Here is a 20,329-nt window from a genome sequence, read left to right on the forward strand (position 1 = left end):
AGTGCTGAGGGAATGCCACACTGTTGGAGGGTCAGTGCTGATGGAATGCTGCACTGTCAGAAGGTCAGTTACAGACTGGAAACTAATTTGGGGATAAGGCTTATTAATATACAATGATGCCCAGGAGTGAGTTCAGTGAGTTCTATTTACAAAATAACAGAGACCGAAGAGAATGTTACAGAATGAAATCTAATTGAAGGGTTCAGGAGATTTATATATAGAATAACAGATACCCAGGAGTGAGTTACAGACTGGAATCTAATCGAGGAGTTCAGAGTGGTTGATGTGTACAATAACAAATACCTGAGAATGAGTTACAAACTGGAATTTGATTGAGTGATTCAAGGTGATTTAAATATAAAATTACAGATACCTAGAGCAAGTTACAGACCAGAATCTACTTGGAGTAAGTGAGGACTGCAGAAGCTGGAGATCAGAGCTGAAAATGTGTTGCTGGAAAAGCGCAGCAGGTCAGGCAGCATGCAAGGAGTAGGATTCCTGAAGAAGGGCTCATGCCCGAAACGTCGATTCTCCTACTCCTTGGATGCTGCCTTACCTGCTGCGCTTTTCCAGCAACACATTTTCAGCACAGACCAGAATCTAATCAAGGGATTTCAGGGTGGTTTATTTATAAAACAACAAATACCTGAAAGTGAGTTACACGAATGGAATCTAATCAAGGAGTTCAGGGAGGTTTATAATTAGAATAACAGATTCCCGGGAGTGAGTTACAGACTAATTGAATCCTACCCATCTGCCGGCTGGATTGTTGGAAATCCCAAGCAAGTGGGTGGGCTGCCTCTCTGGGTGTTCCAGTCACGCTCTCCTGCTGCCATTGCCCTGTAATGACTCACAGACAATGAATAGCTAATCTATTGGGTTCTGCGGTTTCATAGCCCACAATCTGGCCCATCACTGGCTCTGGAGAATCACAACCTGGGAGTGTCAGCATCAGGGGAAGCCAAGTTTGCGACTTAATGCTGAGGGCTGCCCTTTGAATGAACTCACTCAGTGCCCAACAAACAAGGCGTGTCTACAAATGAATTAATCACTGTCATTACTTTCCAAGTGTAGGCCTGCACGACAGCCCCTCTGTGATTTCTGTTTTTTTCTCATTATTATCTGCTTCATTTTTCATTCTGGACATGTAGGTATCTGTGCATTTGATGCTACCAAAGTTACCGAGCAGTGGCTAAAGGTGAAAATAATACAAAAGAGACACTCGCCCAACAGCTCCGATTGTGTGGACTTGCTGCTCCACTTGTGACATCTCAACCCCACAGCAGAACCCTCTTCTTCCTCATCTGCTTTTCGAGTTCCCTTCAAATGTCTCCAAACAATTTCTATTTGTAGGAGCGAGTTCCACAGTTGCCTCCCCCTTGCTACTCATCACTGGCTGAAGAGCCTTTTCAAATTCCCCATTGCTACTGCCTAATGTCAATGGTCTACCATTCTGTGACACACCTCAGGGATAGGTGAGCCTTAAACATGAATCTCCTGGCTTACAGGTAAATAACAACTGCACCACAACAGCAGAACTAGTCTGTCAGTTCTTTCCTGATGTGCAAGGTCATTTATGTTTGACATCTTCCTCCTAAAACCTCCCTCCCCTGTGTCTCGCTATCCCTTTATCATGTGGCAACTAGACCACAAACCATATCTAAGTGTGATCCAACCAAGGTTCTATACCAGTTCAACATAAACTTCTCTTCTTTCCAATTCCACTTCAGAATTGTATACGACTAAAATAAAAGGCCTATAATTTTGCAGAAATAGCAGTAAATATGAGGATTGGGAGGTTTATAGAACACAGCAAAGGAGGAACCAAGAAGCCAGTCTTTGTCAGCACCTTCTGCTGTTAACTGGAAAGTTGGTGATTCAAGACCACCCATGACAGAGCGCAGGGTGACACAGTGGCTCAGCGGTTAGCACTGCTGCCTCACAGTGCTCGGGACCCGGGTTCAACACCAGACTCAGGGGACTGTCGGTGTGGAGTTTGCACATTCTGCTCGTGTCTGCATGGGTTTCCTCCCACAGTTCAAAAGATGTGCAGGTTAGGTGAATTAGCCACGCTAAATTGCCCAGTGTTCAGGGGTGTGTAGGTTAGTCAGGGGAAATGTACGATAATAGCATAGGGGAATGAGTCTGGATGGGTTACTCTTTGGAGGGTAAGTGTGGACTTGTTGGGTTGTACAGCCTGTTTCCACACTGTAGGAATTCTATGATTCTGACAAGGAAAAGGCAAATAGAATATGAATGCAATCTAACAAAAAGGCATCTGGATGGATATTTGAATAGGAAGGGTTTAGAGGGATATGGCCGAAGTGCTAGCAAATGGGACAAGATTAGGTTAGGATATCTGGTTGGCATGGACCGGTTGGACTGAAGGGTCTGTTTCTGTGCTGTACATATCTCTGATAAGAACAGAAAAATGGACTGTAAAGCTTCCATAGTTACATAAAAAGAAAATGTTTGGCTAAAAGGAATGTGGGCCCATTACAGGCAGAACCAGAAGAATTCATAACAGGGAACAGAAAAAGGAAGAACTAAGAAATGGCAAAGAAGCTAAAGACATATTTTGTGTCTATCTTCACAGAGGAAGACACAAAAAGTCTCCCTGAAATAAATGTCCTAGTGAAAGAGTGGAACCTCAAATAATTTATAGACATTATAAAGCAGCAATGGAGAAATGAATAGATCTGAAAATTGACAAATCCTCAAGATCTGATGACCTTCACCTGGACTAGTTCCTGCAGCTCAGAGGGTAGCTAATGTAACCCCACTGTTTCAAGAAAAGAGAGAAGCCAGAGTGCTTAATATCAGTCTTAGGGAAAATGCCAGAATCTGTGCTAAAGAATATGATTATTGGATATTTAGAAAATAATTGGCTGATTGGGCTGAGTCAACATAGATTTATGAAGTGGAAATCACATTTGACAAATCTACCAGTTTTGTTTCAGATGTTACTAGCAGAGTTTATAGGGGCAAGACCAGTGGATGTAACGTAATTGGATTTTCAGAACACTTTTGAAAGAAATCACAAATAGGAGGTTCACAATCATAATTTGGGCAGATGGGATTGTGGTGGTATACTAGTGTTGTGGTGGTATACTGGTGTGGTGGTGGTATACTGGTGTGGTGGTGGTATACTAGTGTGATGATGGTATACTGGTATTGTGGTGGTATACTAGTGTGGTGGTGGTATACTGGTGTGGTGGCATTCTGGTGTGGTGGTATACTGGTGTGGTGGTGATATACTAGTGTTGTGGTGGTATACTGGTGTGGTGGCATTCTGGTGTGGTGGTATACTGGTGTGGTGGTGATATACTAGTGTTGTGGTGGTATATTAGTGTTGTAGTGGTATACTGGTGTGGTGGTGGAATACTGGTGTGGTGGTGGTATTCTAGCATTGTGGTGGTATACTAGTGTCGTGGTGGTATACTGGTGTGGTGGTGGTATACTAGTGTTGTTGTGGTATACTAGCGTTGTGGTGGTATACTAGCGTTGTGGTGGTATACTGGTATTGTGGTGGTATACTTGTGTGGTGGTGGTAAACTAGTGTTGTGGTGGTATATTAGTGCTGTGGTATACTAGCGTTGAGGTGGTATACTAGTGTGGTGGTGATATACTAGTGTTGTGGTGGTATACTCGTGTGGTGGTGGTATACTGGTGTGGTGGTGGTATACTGGTGTGGTGATGGTATGTTAGTATTGTGGTGGTATACTAGCGTTGAGGTGGGTATACTAGTGTGATGGTGATATACTAGTGTTGTGGTTGTATACTAGTGTTGTGGTATACTAGTGTGGTGGTGGTATACTAGTGTTGTGGTGGTATACTAGTGTTGTGGTGGTATACTCGTGTGGTGGTGGTATACTGGTGTGGTGGTGGTATACTGGTGTGGTGGTGGTATACTAGTGTTGTGGTGGTATACTAGTGTGGTGGTGGTATACTAGCGTTGTGGTGGTATACTAGTGTTGTGGTGGTATACTAGTGTTGTTGTGGTATACTAGTGTGGTGGTGGTATACTAGTGTTGTGGTGGTATACTCGTGTGGTGGTGGTATACTGGTGTGGTGGTGGTATACTAGTGTGGTGGTGGTATACTAGTGTTGTGGTGGTATACTAGTGTTGTTGTGGTATACTAGTGTGGTGGTGGTATACTAGTGTTGTGGTGGTATACTCGTGTGGTGGTGGTATACTAGTGTTGTGGTGGTATACTAGTGTTGTTGTGGTATACTAGTGTTGTGGTGGTATACTAGTGTGGTGGTGGTATACTAGTGTTGTGGTGGTATACTCGTGTGGTGGTGGTATACTGGTGTGGTGGTGGTATACTAGTGTGGTGGTGGTATACTAGTGTTGTGGTGGTATACTAGTGTGGTGGTGGTATACTAGCGTTGTGGTGGTATACTAGTGTTGTTGTGGTATACTAGCGTTGTGGTGGTATACTAGTGTTGTGGTGGTATACTGGTATTGTGGTGGTATACTTGTGTGGTGGTGGTAAACTAGTGTTGTGGTGGTATACTAGTGTGTTGTGGTATACTAGCGTTGGGGTGGTATACTAGTGTTGTGTGGTATACTAGCGTTGAGGTGGTATACTAGTGTGATGATGATATACTAGTGTTGTGGTGGTATACTAGTGTTGTTGTGGTATACTAGTGTGGTGGTGGTATACTGGTGTGGTGGTGGCATACTGGTGTGATGGTGGTGCGCACGGTGGCACAGTGGTTAGCACTGCTGCCTTACAGCGCCTGAGACCCGGGTTCAATTTCCGACTCAGGCGACTAACTGTGTGGAGTTTGCACGTTCTCCCCGTGTCTGCGTGGGTTTCCTCCGGGTGCTCCAGTTTCCTCCCACAGTCCAAAGATGTGTGGGTCAGGTGAATTGGCCATGCTAAATTGCCCGTAGTGTTAGGTAAAGGGGTAAATGTAGGGGTATTGGTGGGTTGCACTTTGGTGGGTGGGTTGCTGTGGTATACTAGTGTTGTGGTGGTATTCTAGCGTTGTGGTGGTATACTAGTGTTGTGGTGGTATACTAGTGTTGTTGTGGTATACTAGCGTTATGGTGGTGGTATACTAATGTGGAGTGAGGATTGGTTAACAACAAAAAGCAATGAGTGGGAATAAATGGGTCAACCTCAGGTTAGCAGGCTGTGACCACTGGGGTACTGCAAGAACAGTGCTTCGATGGATGTAGGATAGCTGGGAGTGATGGAGGACTGATCTGGGAGACCGCGGCATTGCTTTTGGAGGGCGCAGGGATGATTTGGACAGGCTGAGTGGGCAAATGCCTGGCAGATGCAGTTGAATGCAGATCAATGTGAGATGATCCACTTTGGTAGCAAAAACAGGAAGGCAGTTTATTGTCTGAATGGCAACTGATTGGGAAAGAGGGCGATGCAATAAGACCTGGATGTCCTTGTACATCTGTCACTAAAAGTAAGCATGCAGGCAGTGAAGAAGGCAAATGGTATGTTAGCCTTAATATCGAGAGAAATAGAGTGCAGGAACAGGGATGACTTGCTGCATTATACAGGGCTCTGGTGAGACTGCTCCTGGAATATTGTGTGCCTTTTTGATCTCCTTTTATGGTGAAAGATGGTCTGCCAATGGAGGGAACACAGAGGTTTACCAGATTGATTCCTGGGGTGGCAAGGCTGACATATCAGGAGAGACATGTGAAGAGAAATGATAGACTCATGATCAATTTCCATCATTGTATAGACTCTGGCAGAGTTCCAATGGATGGAGATTAGCTAATGTAACCCCATATTTTTAAAAATGAGGGAGAGGGAAAACTGGGAATTATAAACTGTTTAGTTCGACATCAGTGGAAAGGAAAATGCTCGAGTCAATTATTAAGGATGTCATAACTGAGCATTTGGAAAGCTGTGATAGAACTGGTCCTAGTCAGCATTGAGTCACTAAAGGGAAATCATGTTTGACAAATCTTTTTTGAGGATGTGTCCAGTCGAGTGGATGAGGGTGAATCAGCAGATGTTGTGTATCTGGACTTTCAAAAGGCTTTTGACAAGGTTCCACACAAGAGATTAGTAAGCAAAACTAAAGCTCATGGTATCAGAGATAATGTATGAATGTGGATAGAGAGCTGGTGGGCAGACAGGAACAGAGAGTTGGCATCAATGGGTCTTTTTCAGAGTGGCAGTAGTAATGAGTGAGGTACCACAGGGTTTAGTGCTGGCCCCCCAGCTGTTCACAATCTATGTTAATGGTTTGGACAAGGGAATTAAATACAATATCTCCAAATTTGCAGACAACACTAAGCTGGCTGGCAGTGTGTGCTATAAGGAGGATGCCAGGAGGCTGCAGGGTGACTTGGACAGACTGGCTGAGTAGATTTGGCAAATGCGATACAATGTAGATAAGTGTGAGGATATTCACTTTGGTCACAAAAACTGTAAGGCAGATTATTATCTGAATGGTGACAATTTTGGGAAAGGTGAGATGCAATGAGAGACCTGGATGCCATGGTGGAACAGTTGCTGAAGGTTAGCATGCAGGTGCAGCAGGCAGTGAGGAATACTGGCCTTCATAGTGAAAGGATTGGAGTATCAGAATTAAGGGTGTCTTACTGCAGTTATACAGAGCCTTGGTGAGGCCACACCCAGATTATTGTGTGCAGTTTTGATCTCCTAGCCTAAGGAAGGATATTTTTGCTATTGAGGGAGTCCACAAGCTGATTCCTGGGATGGCAGGACTGACATATGAGGAGAGACTGGATTGACTGGCTTGTATTTGCAGGAATCTAGAAGAATGAGGGAGGATCTTACTGAAACACATAAAATCCTGATGGGACTGGACAGGCTAGATGTGAGAAGAATGCTCCCAATGTTTGGGAAGTCCAGAACTAGGGGTCACAGTCTAAGAATAAGAGGTAAGCCGTTCAGGACTGAGATGAGGAAAAATGTCTTCACTCAGAGAGTTTTGAACCTATGGAATTCTCTCCCACAGGAAGTTATTGGGTCAGTTCATTAGATACATTCAAAAGGGAGCTGGATGTGGCCCTTGCAGCTAAAGGGATCAAGGGGTATGGAATGAAAATGGGATTGGGATAGTGAAATTGCTTGATCAGCCATGATCATACTGAATGGCGGTGCAGCCTCAAGGGCTGAATAGCCTCCTCCTGCAGCTATTCTCTGTGTTTCTAAACTGATCAGTTAGGAGTTATATTCCAGTTATATTCACTGGAGTTTAGAAGAATGAGGTGAACTATCATAGAAACCTATAAAATTCTAATAGGACTTGATAGTGTAAATACAGAAAGAATATTCCTGATGACCAAGGAGTCCAAAACCAGGAGTCACAGTCTAGGTCATTTCAGACTGCGATGAGGAGAAGGGTCTTCACGCAGAGAGTGGTGAGCTCGTGGAATTCTCTGGCAAAGTAAGTGGTTGAGGCGAAAATATTGAACGTTTTCAAGAAGGAGATAGATATAGTTCTCAGAGTTAAAGGGAACAGGCTGTTGAATAGGGTGATGAGCCAGGATCATATTGAATGGCAGAGCAAGTTTAAAGGGCTGAATGGCTTACTCCTAGTTTCTATGTTCCCACTCCCCACTCCTGCACCTAGTTCCCACATATTATTCAATCACAGGATGAGGGAGTTGCTGGCTAGGTCAGCATTGATTGCTCATCCCAGAGGGTAGTTCAGAGTCAACCACATTACTGCGGGTCCGGAGTCACACATAGACCAGACCAGGATGGCAGATTTCCTTCACTGAAGGACTTTATTGAACCAGATTTTTTAAAAAATGATAAACAATGGTTTCATGGTCATTGTTGGATACTTAATTTCAGTTATTCATTGAATTCAATTCCTACCATCTGCCATAGTAGGATTCAAACCCATGTCCCAAGAACATTACCCAGGTTTCTGGATTAACAGTCCAACGGTACTATCATTAGGCCATCACTTACCTCCCAGCATTTAGACTTTATTACTTCATTAATAATGAAAGCTTCCTGTGCCAATGCAGTGGATTCCAAGCAGAGGAAAACTTTGCACAGACATGAAATCCTTTCCAGTTCACTGTTGGCGGTTGATCCAATGCCAGGACACTTTATAACTGGATGAATGTAAATGGTAAGGAAATATTGGCTTGGACTGTTGAGGAGTTGTGAGATTAACAATCTGACAGGTAAGATGGCAAAGGCCTTGAATGTTAGTGTAGGTGAATTAGAATACAGGAGGGTGGGATGGCCTGAATGTCTTTTTCTTATCTGCATGTTAATGGAGTCAGGGGTTATGGTGTGGGAGGAGGGGACACTAAGACCTTTGCAATCTGTCTAATCGTTAAGGTCAGTAGGTGATCTAACAGAGCAGTGAACATGGGGTTCACACAGACCCTATGCTGGTGTCTCAATTGGACAGCAAATGAACTGAGAATGGCCTCTATCAGCCTATCGTAAAGCAGTGAGTGGGCACAGGGACCCTGTGGAGCTTTGTCTGTCTGCAGCCCTCAGTGGGAGGAGTTCCTGTTTCTCCCTGTCACTCTTTATGATTTATGACCTGTCAGAAAAATAACTTCTTAAACAGCTTATATAGTAAGCTGCAGGATTCCTGAATTTCATAACGTGGATCCACAAAATCTCAGATACTTGTTCTACGGTTAATCCCAAGCAACAGAGTTTAAAAAATCCTTACTCTGGAATGGGATAGCTCAGCCTCAAATCAATGTGTCCAGCTGTCCACATCAGCTTCTCCACACTCGTCACCTTTACCTCAAGAAAGAGCTGAGGAAATGGTCGGACTGACAGAGAACAGGTAGGCACTTGCTCTCAACTTGACTATTGCTGGTGTGTGATATACAGAGGGTTGGGCTGAATGGCCTCTAGTCCATGAGAGATTCACTGCTTTCCACATGCCATGGAAGGAGATCATGTCAATACTGAGCTACACTGAAGCTTACACACTCTCCAGTATAACTCCTAGCTTTTAAGATTACTTTATTCCCTCATGGGCCCACATGGAAGATTCCAGAAGGATCCACATTTGATTCTCAGACTCTCCAGGTCAGGAGCCCCAGGTTATGTGAGAGGAAGTCAGCCAGAGTTGTGACTGGGATTCAGGTGTGATGATCCCTGTAGTTGAATAGCCCATTGATACTCACTGTCCAGATTGACTCAGGTCATGTATTTTCTACAACATCTCTCCAAGACAAATAGAGCAAACTACCATTAAAGTTGGATTGGGGTGGTAGAGGAAAGAAACTGTAATTTTCTTAATGTTTATTATCTTTTAATTTGTTCATGGGATGTGAATGTCATTGGCCAAGCCAGTATTTATTGCCTGTCCCTAAGAAGGTGAGGGTAAGTTGTCTTCTTGACCCGCTGCAGTCCATGTGCTGTGGGTGGACCCACAGTGTCTCTTAGGGAGGGAATCCCAGGATTCTGATCCAGCCACACTGAAGGAACGGCGAGATATTTCCAAGTCGGAATGGTGAGGGGCTTGGCGGGAAACTTTAAGGGGGTTCTGTTCTCATATAATCTACTGACCTTGTCCTTCTGGGCGAAAGTAGTTGTGAGTTTGGAAGGTGCTGCATGAAGGACCTTGGCAGTGTATGTTACGGACAGTGCACACAACTACTAGTGGGCGTCAGTGGTGGAGGGAGTGGATGTTTGTGGATGTGGTGCCAATCAAACCGGCTGCTTTGTCCTGGATAGTGTCAAGCCTCTTGCATGTTATTGGAGCTGCATTCCACCCTCCCCTCCCCCAAGAAAGTGTGGTGAGTATTCCATTACTTTCCCCAGTTGTGCCTTGCAGATAATGGATAGGCTTTGGGGAGTCAGGAGAAGAGTTAGTCGCTGCAAGATTCCCAGCCGCTGACCTGCTCTTGCTGCTGCAGTATTGATTTGATGGGCAATAAATGCTGGCCCAGCCAGCAATGTCCATATCCTGTCCACATTCTCCAAGCACAATTTATACAATAATAGGAACAGAAAGCTGAATGTTAGGTTGGAATGTGCATCCCAAACAAACCTAGGCATTGACCTGAAGGAGGCAGGTTTTACAAATACCAGGAACATCAAAGAGGATGAGATACACACTTTCTGAGGTTTTATTGGACTCAGCAACACCCAGCCTGACATCCTCCTAATCTAGTGAACTCAGGCTAGTTAAAAAGTCCAAATTCTGCAGAGTTCAGGGAAACTTTTTACTCTTGTCTTTTCCTCTTCACAGTCCAACAGCTCCCAATAATCCAATTCCTCAGCCTACACCCAGTCCTTGTCACCAGAATGCTGATAGCTTACAGGATCGAACACAGACTCTGAGTATGTTAGTGAGAGTCCTGTATTAACCCAGAGTCAGTTTCTCACTAATTAATTCCCTGTCTTACACAAACTGACAAAGAGCCCAAGAACCATCAGGGCTTGTTCTCAGTCTTAGGATGCCTCCATGTGGTCAGGAGATGTCAATGTAACATGTAAAACATTTCCACAACCTCCCCTGCCTCTTGGCAAAATTCTGACTGAATTGGACAGACATCCTGGTACAAACCCCAGCTGTCCACTCACACAGACAGATACACACATACACATGTTCACTTACACACACAGACACATACACTCTCACAAACAGACACACACATACACATGTTCACTTACACACAGACACATACACTTTCAAAGACACACACACACACGTTCACTTACACGCAGACACATCCACCCTCACAGACACACACACGTTCACTTACACACACAGACACATACACTCTCACAAACAGACACACACACACACGTTCACTTACACAGAGACACATACACTTTCACAGACACACACACACATGTTCACTTACACATACAGACACATACTCTCTCACAGACACACACAGATACACATGTTCACTTACACACACAGACACATACACTCTCACATACAGACACACACACACATGTTCACTTACACATTCGGACACATACACTCTCACAGACAGACAGACACATACACATCTTCACTTACACATACAGACACATACACTCTCACAGACACACACAGATACATGTTCACTTACACAGACACATACACTCTCACAAACAGACACACACATACACATGTTCACTTACACACTCAAACACACACTCTCACAAATAGACACACACATACACATGTTCACTTACGCACACAGACACATACACTCTCACAAACACACACATACACATGTTCACTTACACAGACAGACACATACACTTTCACAGACACATACACATGTTCACTTACAAATACAGACACATACACTCTCACAGACACACACATACACATGTTCACTTACACAGACACATACACTCTCACAAACAGACACACACATACACATGTTCACTTACACACTCAAACACATACACTCTCACAAACAGACACACACATACACATGTTCACTTACGCACTCAAACACATACACTCTCACAAACAGACACACACATACACATGTTCACTTACGCACACAGACACATACACTCTCACAGACACACACATACACATGTCCACTTACACACACAGACACATACACTTTCACGAACAGACACACACATACACATGTTCACTTACACATACAGACACATACACTCTACAGACACACACATACACATGTTCACTTACACGCACAGACACATACACTCTCACAGACACACACATACAAATGTTTACTTACACGCACAGACACATACACTCTCACAGACACACACATACACATGTTCACTTACACTCAGACACATACACTCTCACAGACAGACACACACATACACATGTTCACTTACACATGCACACACACACTCTCACAAACAGTCACACACACATACACATGTTCACTTACACATACAGACACATTCACTATCACAGACACACACGTACACATGTTCACATACACACACAGACACATACACTCTCACAGACAGACACACACATACACATGTTCACTTACACAGACACATACACTCTCACAGACAGACAAGCACATACACATGTTCACTTATACACACAGACACACACACACATGTTCACTTACACTCAGACACATACACTCTCACAGACAGACACATACAAATGTTTACTTACACGCACAGACACATACACTCTCACAGACACACACATACACATGTTCACTTACACACAGACACATACACTCTCACAGACAGACAAGCACATACACATGTTCACTTATACACACAGACACACACACACATACATACACATGTTCACTTACACTCAGACACATACACTCTCACAGACAGACACACACATACACATGTTCACTTACACATGCACACACACACTCTCACAAACAGTCACACACACATACACATCTTCACTTACACATACAGACACATTCACTATCACAGACACACACGTACACATGTTCACATACACACACAGACACATACACTCTCACAGACAGACACACACATACACATGTTCACTTACACAGACACATACACTCTCACAGACAGACAAGCACATACACATGTTCACTTATACACACAGACACACACACATACACATGTTCACTTACACTCAGACACATACACTCACAGACAGACACACACATACACATGTTCACTTACACATGCACACACACACTCTCACAAACAGTCACACACACATACACATGTTCACTTACACATACAGACACATTCACTATCACAGACACACACGTACACATGTTCACATACACACACAGACACATACACTCTCACAGACAGACACACACATACACATGTTCACTTACACATGCACACACACTCTCACAAACAGACACACACACATACACATGTTCACTTACACATACTTAAACATACACTCTCACAGACACACACATAAACATGTTCACTTACACATACAGACACATTCACTATCACAGACACACACATACACATGTTCACTTACACACACAGACACATACACTCTCACAGACAGACACACACACACATGTTCACTTACACATATGGACACATACACTCTCACAGACAGACAGACACATACACATCTTCACTTACACATACAGACACATACACTCTCACAGACACACACAGATACATGTTCACTTACACAGACACATACACTCTCACAAACAGACACACACATACACATGTTCACTTACACACTCAGACACACACTCTCACAAATAGACACACACAGACACATGGTCACTTACGCACACAGACACATACACTCTCACAGACACACACATACACATGTTCACTTACACACACAGACACACACACTCTCACAGACACACACATACACATGTTCACTTACACACACAGACACATACACTTTCACAGACACATACACATGTTCACTTACACATACAGACACATACACTCTCACAGACACACACAGATACATGTTCTCTTACACAGACACATACACTCTCACAAACAGACACACACATACACATGTTCACTTACACACTCAAACACATACACTCTCACAAACAGACACACACATACACATGTCCACTTACACACACAGACACATACACTCTCACAAACAGACACACACATACACATGTTCACTTACACATACAGACACATACACTCTACAGACACACACATACACATGTTCACTTACACGCACAGACACATACACTCTCACAGACAGACAGTTACACATGTTCACTTATACACACACAGACACATGCACTCTCACAGACACACACATACACATGTTTACTTACACGCACAGACACATACACTCTCAGACACACACATACACATGTTCACTTACACACAGACACATACACTCTCACAGACAGACAAGCACATACACATGTTCACTTATACACACAGACACACACACACATACACATGTTCACTTACACATGCACACACACACTCTCTCACAAACAGACACACACACATACACATGTTCACTTACACATACTTAAACATACACTCTCACAGACACACACATAAACATGTTCACTTACACATACAGACACATTCACTATCACAGACACACACATACACATGTTGACTTACACATACAGATACATACACTCTCACAGACACACACATAAACATGTTCACTTACACATACAGACACATTCACTATCACAAACAGACAGAACAGACACATTCACTATCACAAACAGACACACAGATACACATGTTCACTTACACATACAGACACATTCACTATCACAGACACACACGTACACATGTTCACATACACACACAGACACATACACTCTCACAGACAGACACACACATACACATGTTCACTTACACAGACACATACACTCTCACAGACAGACAAGCACATACACATGTTCACTTATACACACAGACACACACACACATACACATGTTCACTTACACATGCACACACACACTCTCACAAACAGTCACACACACATACACATGTTCACTTACACGCACAGACACATACACTCTCACAGACAGACAGTTACACATGTTCACTTATACACACACAGACACATACACTCTCACAGACACACACATACACATGTTCACTTACACATGCACACACACACTCTCACAGTCACACAAACATACACATGTTCACTTACACATACAGACACATTCACTATCACAGACACACACGTACACATGTTCACATACACTCTCACAGACAGACACACACATACACATGTTCACTTACACATGCACACACACTCTCACAAACAGACACACACACATACACATGTTCACTTACACATACTTAAACATACACTCTCACAGACACACACATAAACATGTTCACTTACACATACAGACACATTCACTATCACAGACACACACATACACATGTTCACTTACACACACAGACACATACACTCTCACAGACAGACACACACACACATGTTCACTTACACATATGGACACATACACTCTCACAGACAGACAGACACATACACATCTTCACTTACACATACAGACACATACACTCTCACAGACACACACAGATACATGTTCACTTACACAGACACATACACTCTCACAAACAGACACACACATACACATGTTCACTTACACACTCAGACACACACTCTCACAAATAGACACACACAGACACACGGTCACTTACGCACACAGACACATACACTCTCACAGACACACACATACACATGTTCACTTACACACACAGACATACACACTCTCACAGACACACACATACACATGTTCACTTACACACACAGACACATACACTTTCACAGACACATACACATGTTCACTTACACATACAGACACATACACTCTCACAGACACACACAGATACATGTTCTCTTTCACAGACACATACACTCTCACAAACAGACACACACATACACATGTTCACTTACACACTCAAACACATACACTCTCACAAACAGACACACACATACACATGTCCACTTACACACACAGACACATACACTCTCACAAACAGACACACACATACACATGTTCACTTACACATACAGACACATACACTCTACAGACACACACATACACATGTTCACTTACACGCACAGACACATACACTCTCACAGACAGACAGTTACACATGTTCACTTATACACACACAGACACATGCACTCTCACAGACACACACATACACATGTTTACTTACACGCACAGACACATACACTCTCAGACACACACATACACATGTTCACTTACACACAGACACATACACTCTCACAGACAGACAAGCACATACACATGTTCACTTATACACACAGACACACACACACATACACATGTTCACTTACACATGCACACACACACACTCTCACAAACAGACACACACACATACACATGTTCACTTACACATACTTAAACATACACTCTCACAGACACACACATAAACATGTTCACTTACACATACAGACACATTCACTATCACAGACACACACATACACATGTTGACTTACACATACAGATACATACACTCTCACAGACACACACATAAACATGTTCACTTACACATACAGACACATTCACTATCACAAACAGACAGAACAGACACATTCACTATCACAAACAGACACACATATACACATGTTCACTTACACTCACAGACACATACACTCTCACAGACACACACACACACACACAAACACACACACACTAACTCACACACATACTCACACTTGCACATGCCCTAACTCATTCACACACCTCAATCACACACAAACACCACGTCTCCTGTTACAATGCTCTCAGATCACCAGATCCGTCAGCTTCATAGGACAGAAACTGATACCAAACAGTCAACTGATTATCATGTGTGTAGTGAGGGATCAGCTCAATGCGTCAAAAAGATCGTCACTGAACCCTCCCAGGACAGGAACAACACAGGGTTAGATACAGAGTGAAGCTCCCTCAACACTGTCCCCATCAAACACCCCTAGGACAGGGACTGCATGGGGTTAGATACAGAGTAAAGCTCCATCTACACTGTCCCCCATCAAACATTCCCAGGACAGGGACTGCACGGGGTTAGATACAGCGGGAGTTTTACTTTATATCTAACCCGGTGCAGTCTCTGTCCTGGGAATGTTTGATGGGGTCAGTATAGAAGCAACTTTACTCTGTTTCTAACTCCATGCTGTCCCTTTCCAAGGAATGTTTGATGGGGGACAGTGTAGATGGAGCTTTATTCTACACTGTCCCCCACCTTTCAAACATTCCCAGAATACAGACAGCACAGCATTAGATACAGAGTAAAGTTCCTTCAACTCTTTTAAATTGAAAGTAAAGCTTTCTCTATTCTTTTAAACTGCAAGTAAAGCTTACTAAACATTGTCCACATCAAATACTTGCAGGTCAGGATAGTATGGGTTAGATTTAGAATGAAGCTTCCTCCATACGCCATATAAAATTAGATTCCAGAACTTGTTTTTAAAAGTTAAAAATCACACAACACCAGGTTATAGTCCAATAGGTCCCTTTGGAAGCACTGGCCTTTGGAGCCCTGCTCCGTCGTCGGGTAGTCACTTTGTCCACTCCAGTCCAATACCGGCACCTCCTCATCATTGTTTTTAAAAGTGCAGCAATTCATTCCATGGTTTCTAAACCAGTTCTTTTCCCATATCAGTCCCAAACACAAAAACAGAAAACTGGAATAATCCTGTGGCTTATGTGATAAAAGGGGTGATGCTGGAGGAGAGGGGATCTGGAGCTCACTCAGAGTATTGAGTACAGGAGTTGGGAGGCCATATTGCAGCTGTACAGGACATTGGTTAGGCCACTGTTGGAATATTGCGTGCAATTCTGGTCTCCTTGTTATTAGAAAGATGTTACAAAACTTGAAAGGGTTCAGAAAAAATTTACAAGGATATTGCCAGGGTTTGAGGATTTGAGTTGTAGAGAGAGGTTGAATAGACTGGGGCTGTTTTCCATGGAACATCGGAGGTTGAGGAGTAACCTTATAGAGGTTTATAAAATTATGAGGGGCATGGATGGGATAAATAGAAAAACAGTCTATTTTTCCCTAGAGTGGGGCAGTCCAGAACTAGAGGGCATAGGTTTAGGGTGAGAGGGGAAAGATAAAAAAAAGGCACCTAGGGGCTGGCATGTGTATGAAATGAGCTGCCAGAGGAAGTGGTGGAAGCTAGTGCAATTGCAACATTTAAAAGGTATCTGGATGGGTATATGAATAGGAAGGATTTGGGGGAAATGGGCCGGGTGCTGGCAGGTAGGACTAGATTAGGTTGGGATATCTGGTCGGCATGGACAAGTTGAACTGAAAGGTCTATTACCGTGCTGTACATCTCTATGACGTTTTGAGAAGGGTCAGTGTCTTCAGAAGGGACAGTGAGAAACGAAGGTCTACATTCATCAATATAACCATCTGTTTATTTATTACTTCCGCTGTTTCCCCAGGAGCAGCTCAGAGGCTCAGAAGGTGAGATGCAGGGAGGCTGCACGATATCGACGTGACCAAGAGAGGGAGCTATTTGCTGAGCTTGCCTGTCAGCTGCCCCTGCCACACCACATCACCATTCACCTGCAAAAAGCCTCAGTCCTGAGACTGACCATCAGTTTCCTACACTTGCGGCATCTCTTACTTACAGGTGAGCCAGCTGAAAATGTGTTGCTGGAAAAGCGCAGCAGGTCAGGCAGCATCCAAGGAACAGGAAATTCGATGTTTCGGGCATAAGCCCTTCATCAGTCCTGATGAAGGGCATATGCCCGAAACGTCGAATTTCCTGTTCCTTGGATGCTGCCTGACCTGCTGCGCTTTTCCAGCAACACATTTTCAGCTCTGAACTCCAGCATCTGCAGACCTCACTTTTTACTTACAGCTGAGCCAGTAAAGGTGATCACTAGCATTATCAGAGTCAGTGATTCAGATCAACTTCGTGTTGCTGTTCAAGTCTCACTCTGCGCAAACACACCTTCCTGAATAAGAAGTCTCATCCTTTCTCCCAATCCTGGGGGTATTTGTTTACAACATGCTTCAGTCCTGCTTTCGAGAATCTGATGCTACATCTCTAACGGTTCCTGTGTTTGCAGAAGCTTCAGCTTCAGTTTTATGAACACCTTCAGGAATTTAAAGTCAGGCACAGCAGATTAGAGGACAACTATGAGGAGAGGACTTGTCAACACAGGACTGAGTGTATTGCACTTAAATGTGCATTGTATATGACACAAAGTAAATGGGCTTGTAGCGCAAATTGAATTTAGTGGGTATGATAATGTGGGCATCACAGAGACGTGGCTGCAAGGTGGTCAGGGCTGGAAACTAAATATTTAAGAATTTGCATCCTATCGAAAGGACAGGCAGATGGATGAACAGGGAAGGTTGTATTGTTCATAAGAAATGAAACTAAATTGATAGCAAGAAGTGATAGGGTGGGAAGGTTTAGAATCCATGTGGGTAGAGTTGAAGAACCACAAAGGAAATCAAGATCACAATGGGAGTTATGCATAGGCCTCCTTCAATATGTTGGTGAACTGGGAAAATCAGGTTAGCAGATATCCTGGGAAAGGAATTTGTGGATGTCTATTGAGATGGCTTTTTGGAGAAGTTTGTGGTAAGCCCACTAGGGAGCAGGCAATTTTGGATTTGGTGATGCGTAATGAGGCTGACTTGACTCAGGACCTCAACATGAAGGGACACTTAGGGGACAGTGACCATAGTATGATAGAATTCACCGTTCAGTTTGAAAGGGAAAAGATTGAATCATAATGCCATTACAATTGAGCAAACGTAACTATAAAGACACAGGACAGGAACTGGTCAGAGTTGATTGGAAGGAAGATGGCAGATCAGCAATGGCAGGAGGCTCTAGGAGTATTTTAAGAAGGCACGATAAGTCAACCATGGCTTACAAGGGAAGTCAGGAACAGCATGAAAGCATAAGGAAAAGCATACAATGTGATGAAGATTAGTAGGAAGCCAGAAGATCACGAAGCCTTTATAAACCAGCAGAGGATAACTAAAAGAGCAACAAATTTTGGGCGGCACGGTGGCACAGTGGTTAGCACTGCTGCCTCACAGCACCTGAGACCCGGGTTCAATTCCCGACTCAGGTGACTGACTGTGTGGAGTTTGCACGTTCTCCCCGTGTCTGCGTGGGTTTCCTCCGGGTGCTCCGGTTTCCTCCCACAGTCCAAAGATGTGCAGGTCAGGTGAATTGGCCATGCTAAATTGCCCGTAGTGTTAGGTAAGGGGTAAATGTAGGGGTATGGGTGGGTTTCGCTTCGGCGGGTCGGTGTGGACTTGTTGGGCCGAAGGGCCTGTTTCCACACTGTAAGTCTAATCTAATCTAAAAAATGGGGAGAAGATGATACATCAGGATAAGCTAGCTAGTACAAAGAAGAACAAAGAATAAAGACAACACAGCACAGGAACACGCCCATCAAGCCTGCACCAATACATTTTGCCCTTCCATAGTAAAACTGTTTTCACTTTTAAACAGTATCCTGTATTCCCTTCCTATTCATGTATCCATCCAGGTGCTTCTTGAATGCTGCTATTGTGTCTATTTCCATCATCTCCTCTGGCACTGCGTTCCACGCACTCACCATCCTTTGTCTGAAAAACTTAGCTCGCACATTTCTTTTAAACTAGACCAGCTATGTTTTCTTGCAAATCATTTATGCAGACCATGAACAGCAGAGGTCCAAGCACTGATCCCAATAATCACAACCTTCCATTCCAAAAAGCATCCTTCCAGCACTACCCTCTGTCTCCTGTGACTAAGCCAGTTCTGTAGCCATCTTGCCAGCTCACCCAAATACCATGTGACTTCACCTTTTGTACTGTCCATGTAGACAATATCAACTGCTTTTTCCTCATCAATTATCTTCATCACCTCCTCAAAAAACTCGATTAAGTTAGTGAGGCACGACCTCCCCCATAT

The sequence above is a fragment of the Hemiscyllium ocellatum genome, chromosome 46, assembly GCF_020745735.1.
Source record: "Hemiscyllium ocellatum isolate sHemOce1 chromosome 46, sHemOce1.pat.X.cur, whole genome shotgun sequence".
NCBI classification, from domain to species: domain Eukaryota; kingdom Metazoa; phylum Chordata; class Chondrichthyes; order Orectolobiformes; family Hemiscylliidae; genus Hemiscyllium; species Hemiscyllium ocellatum.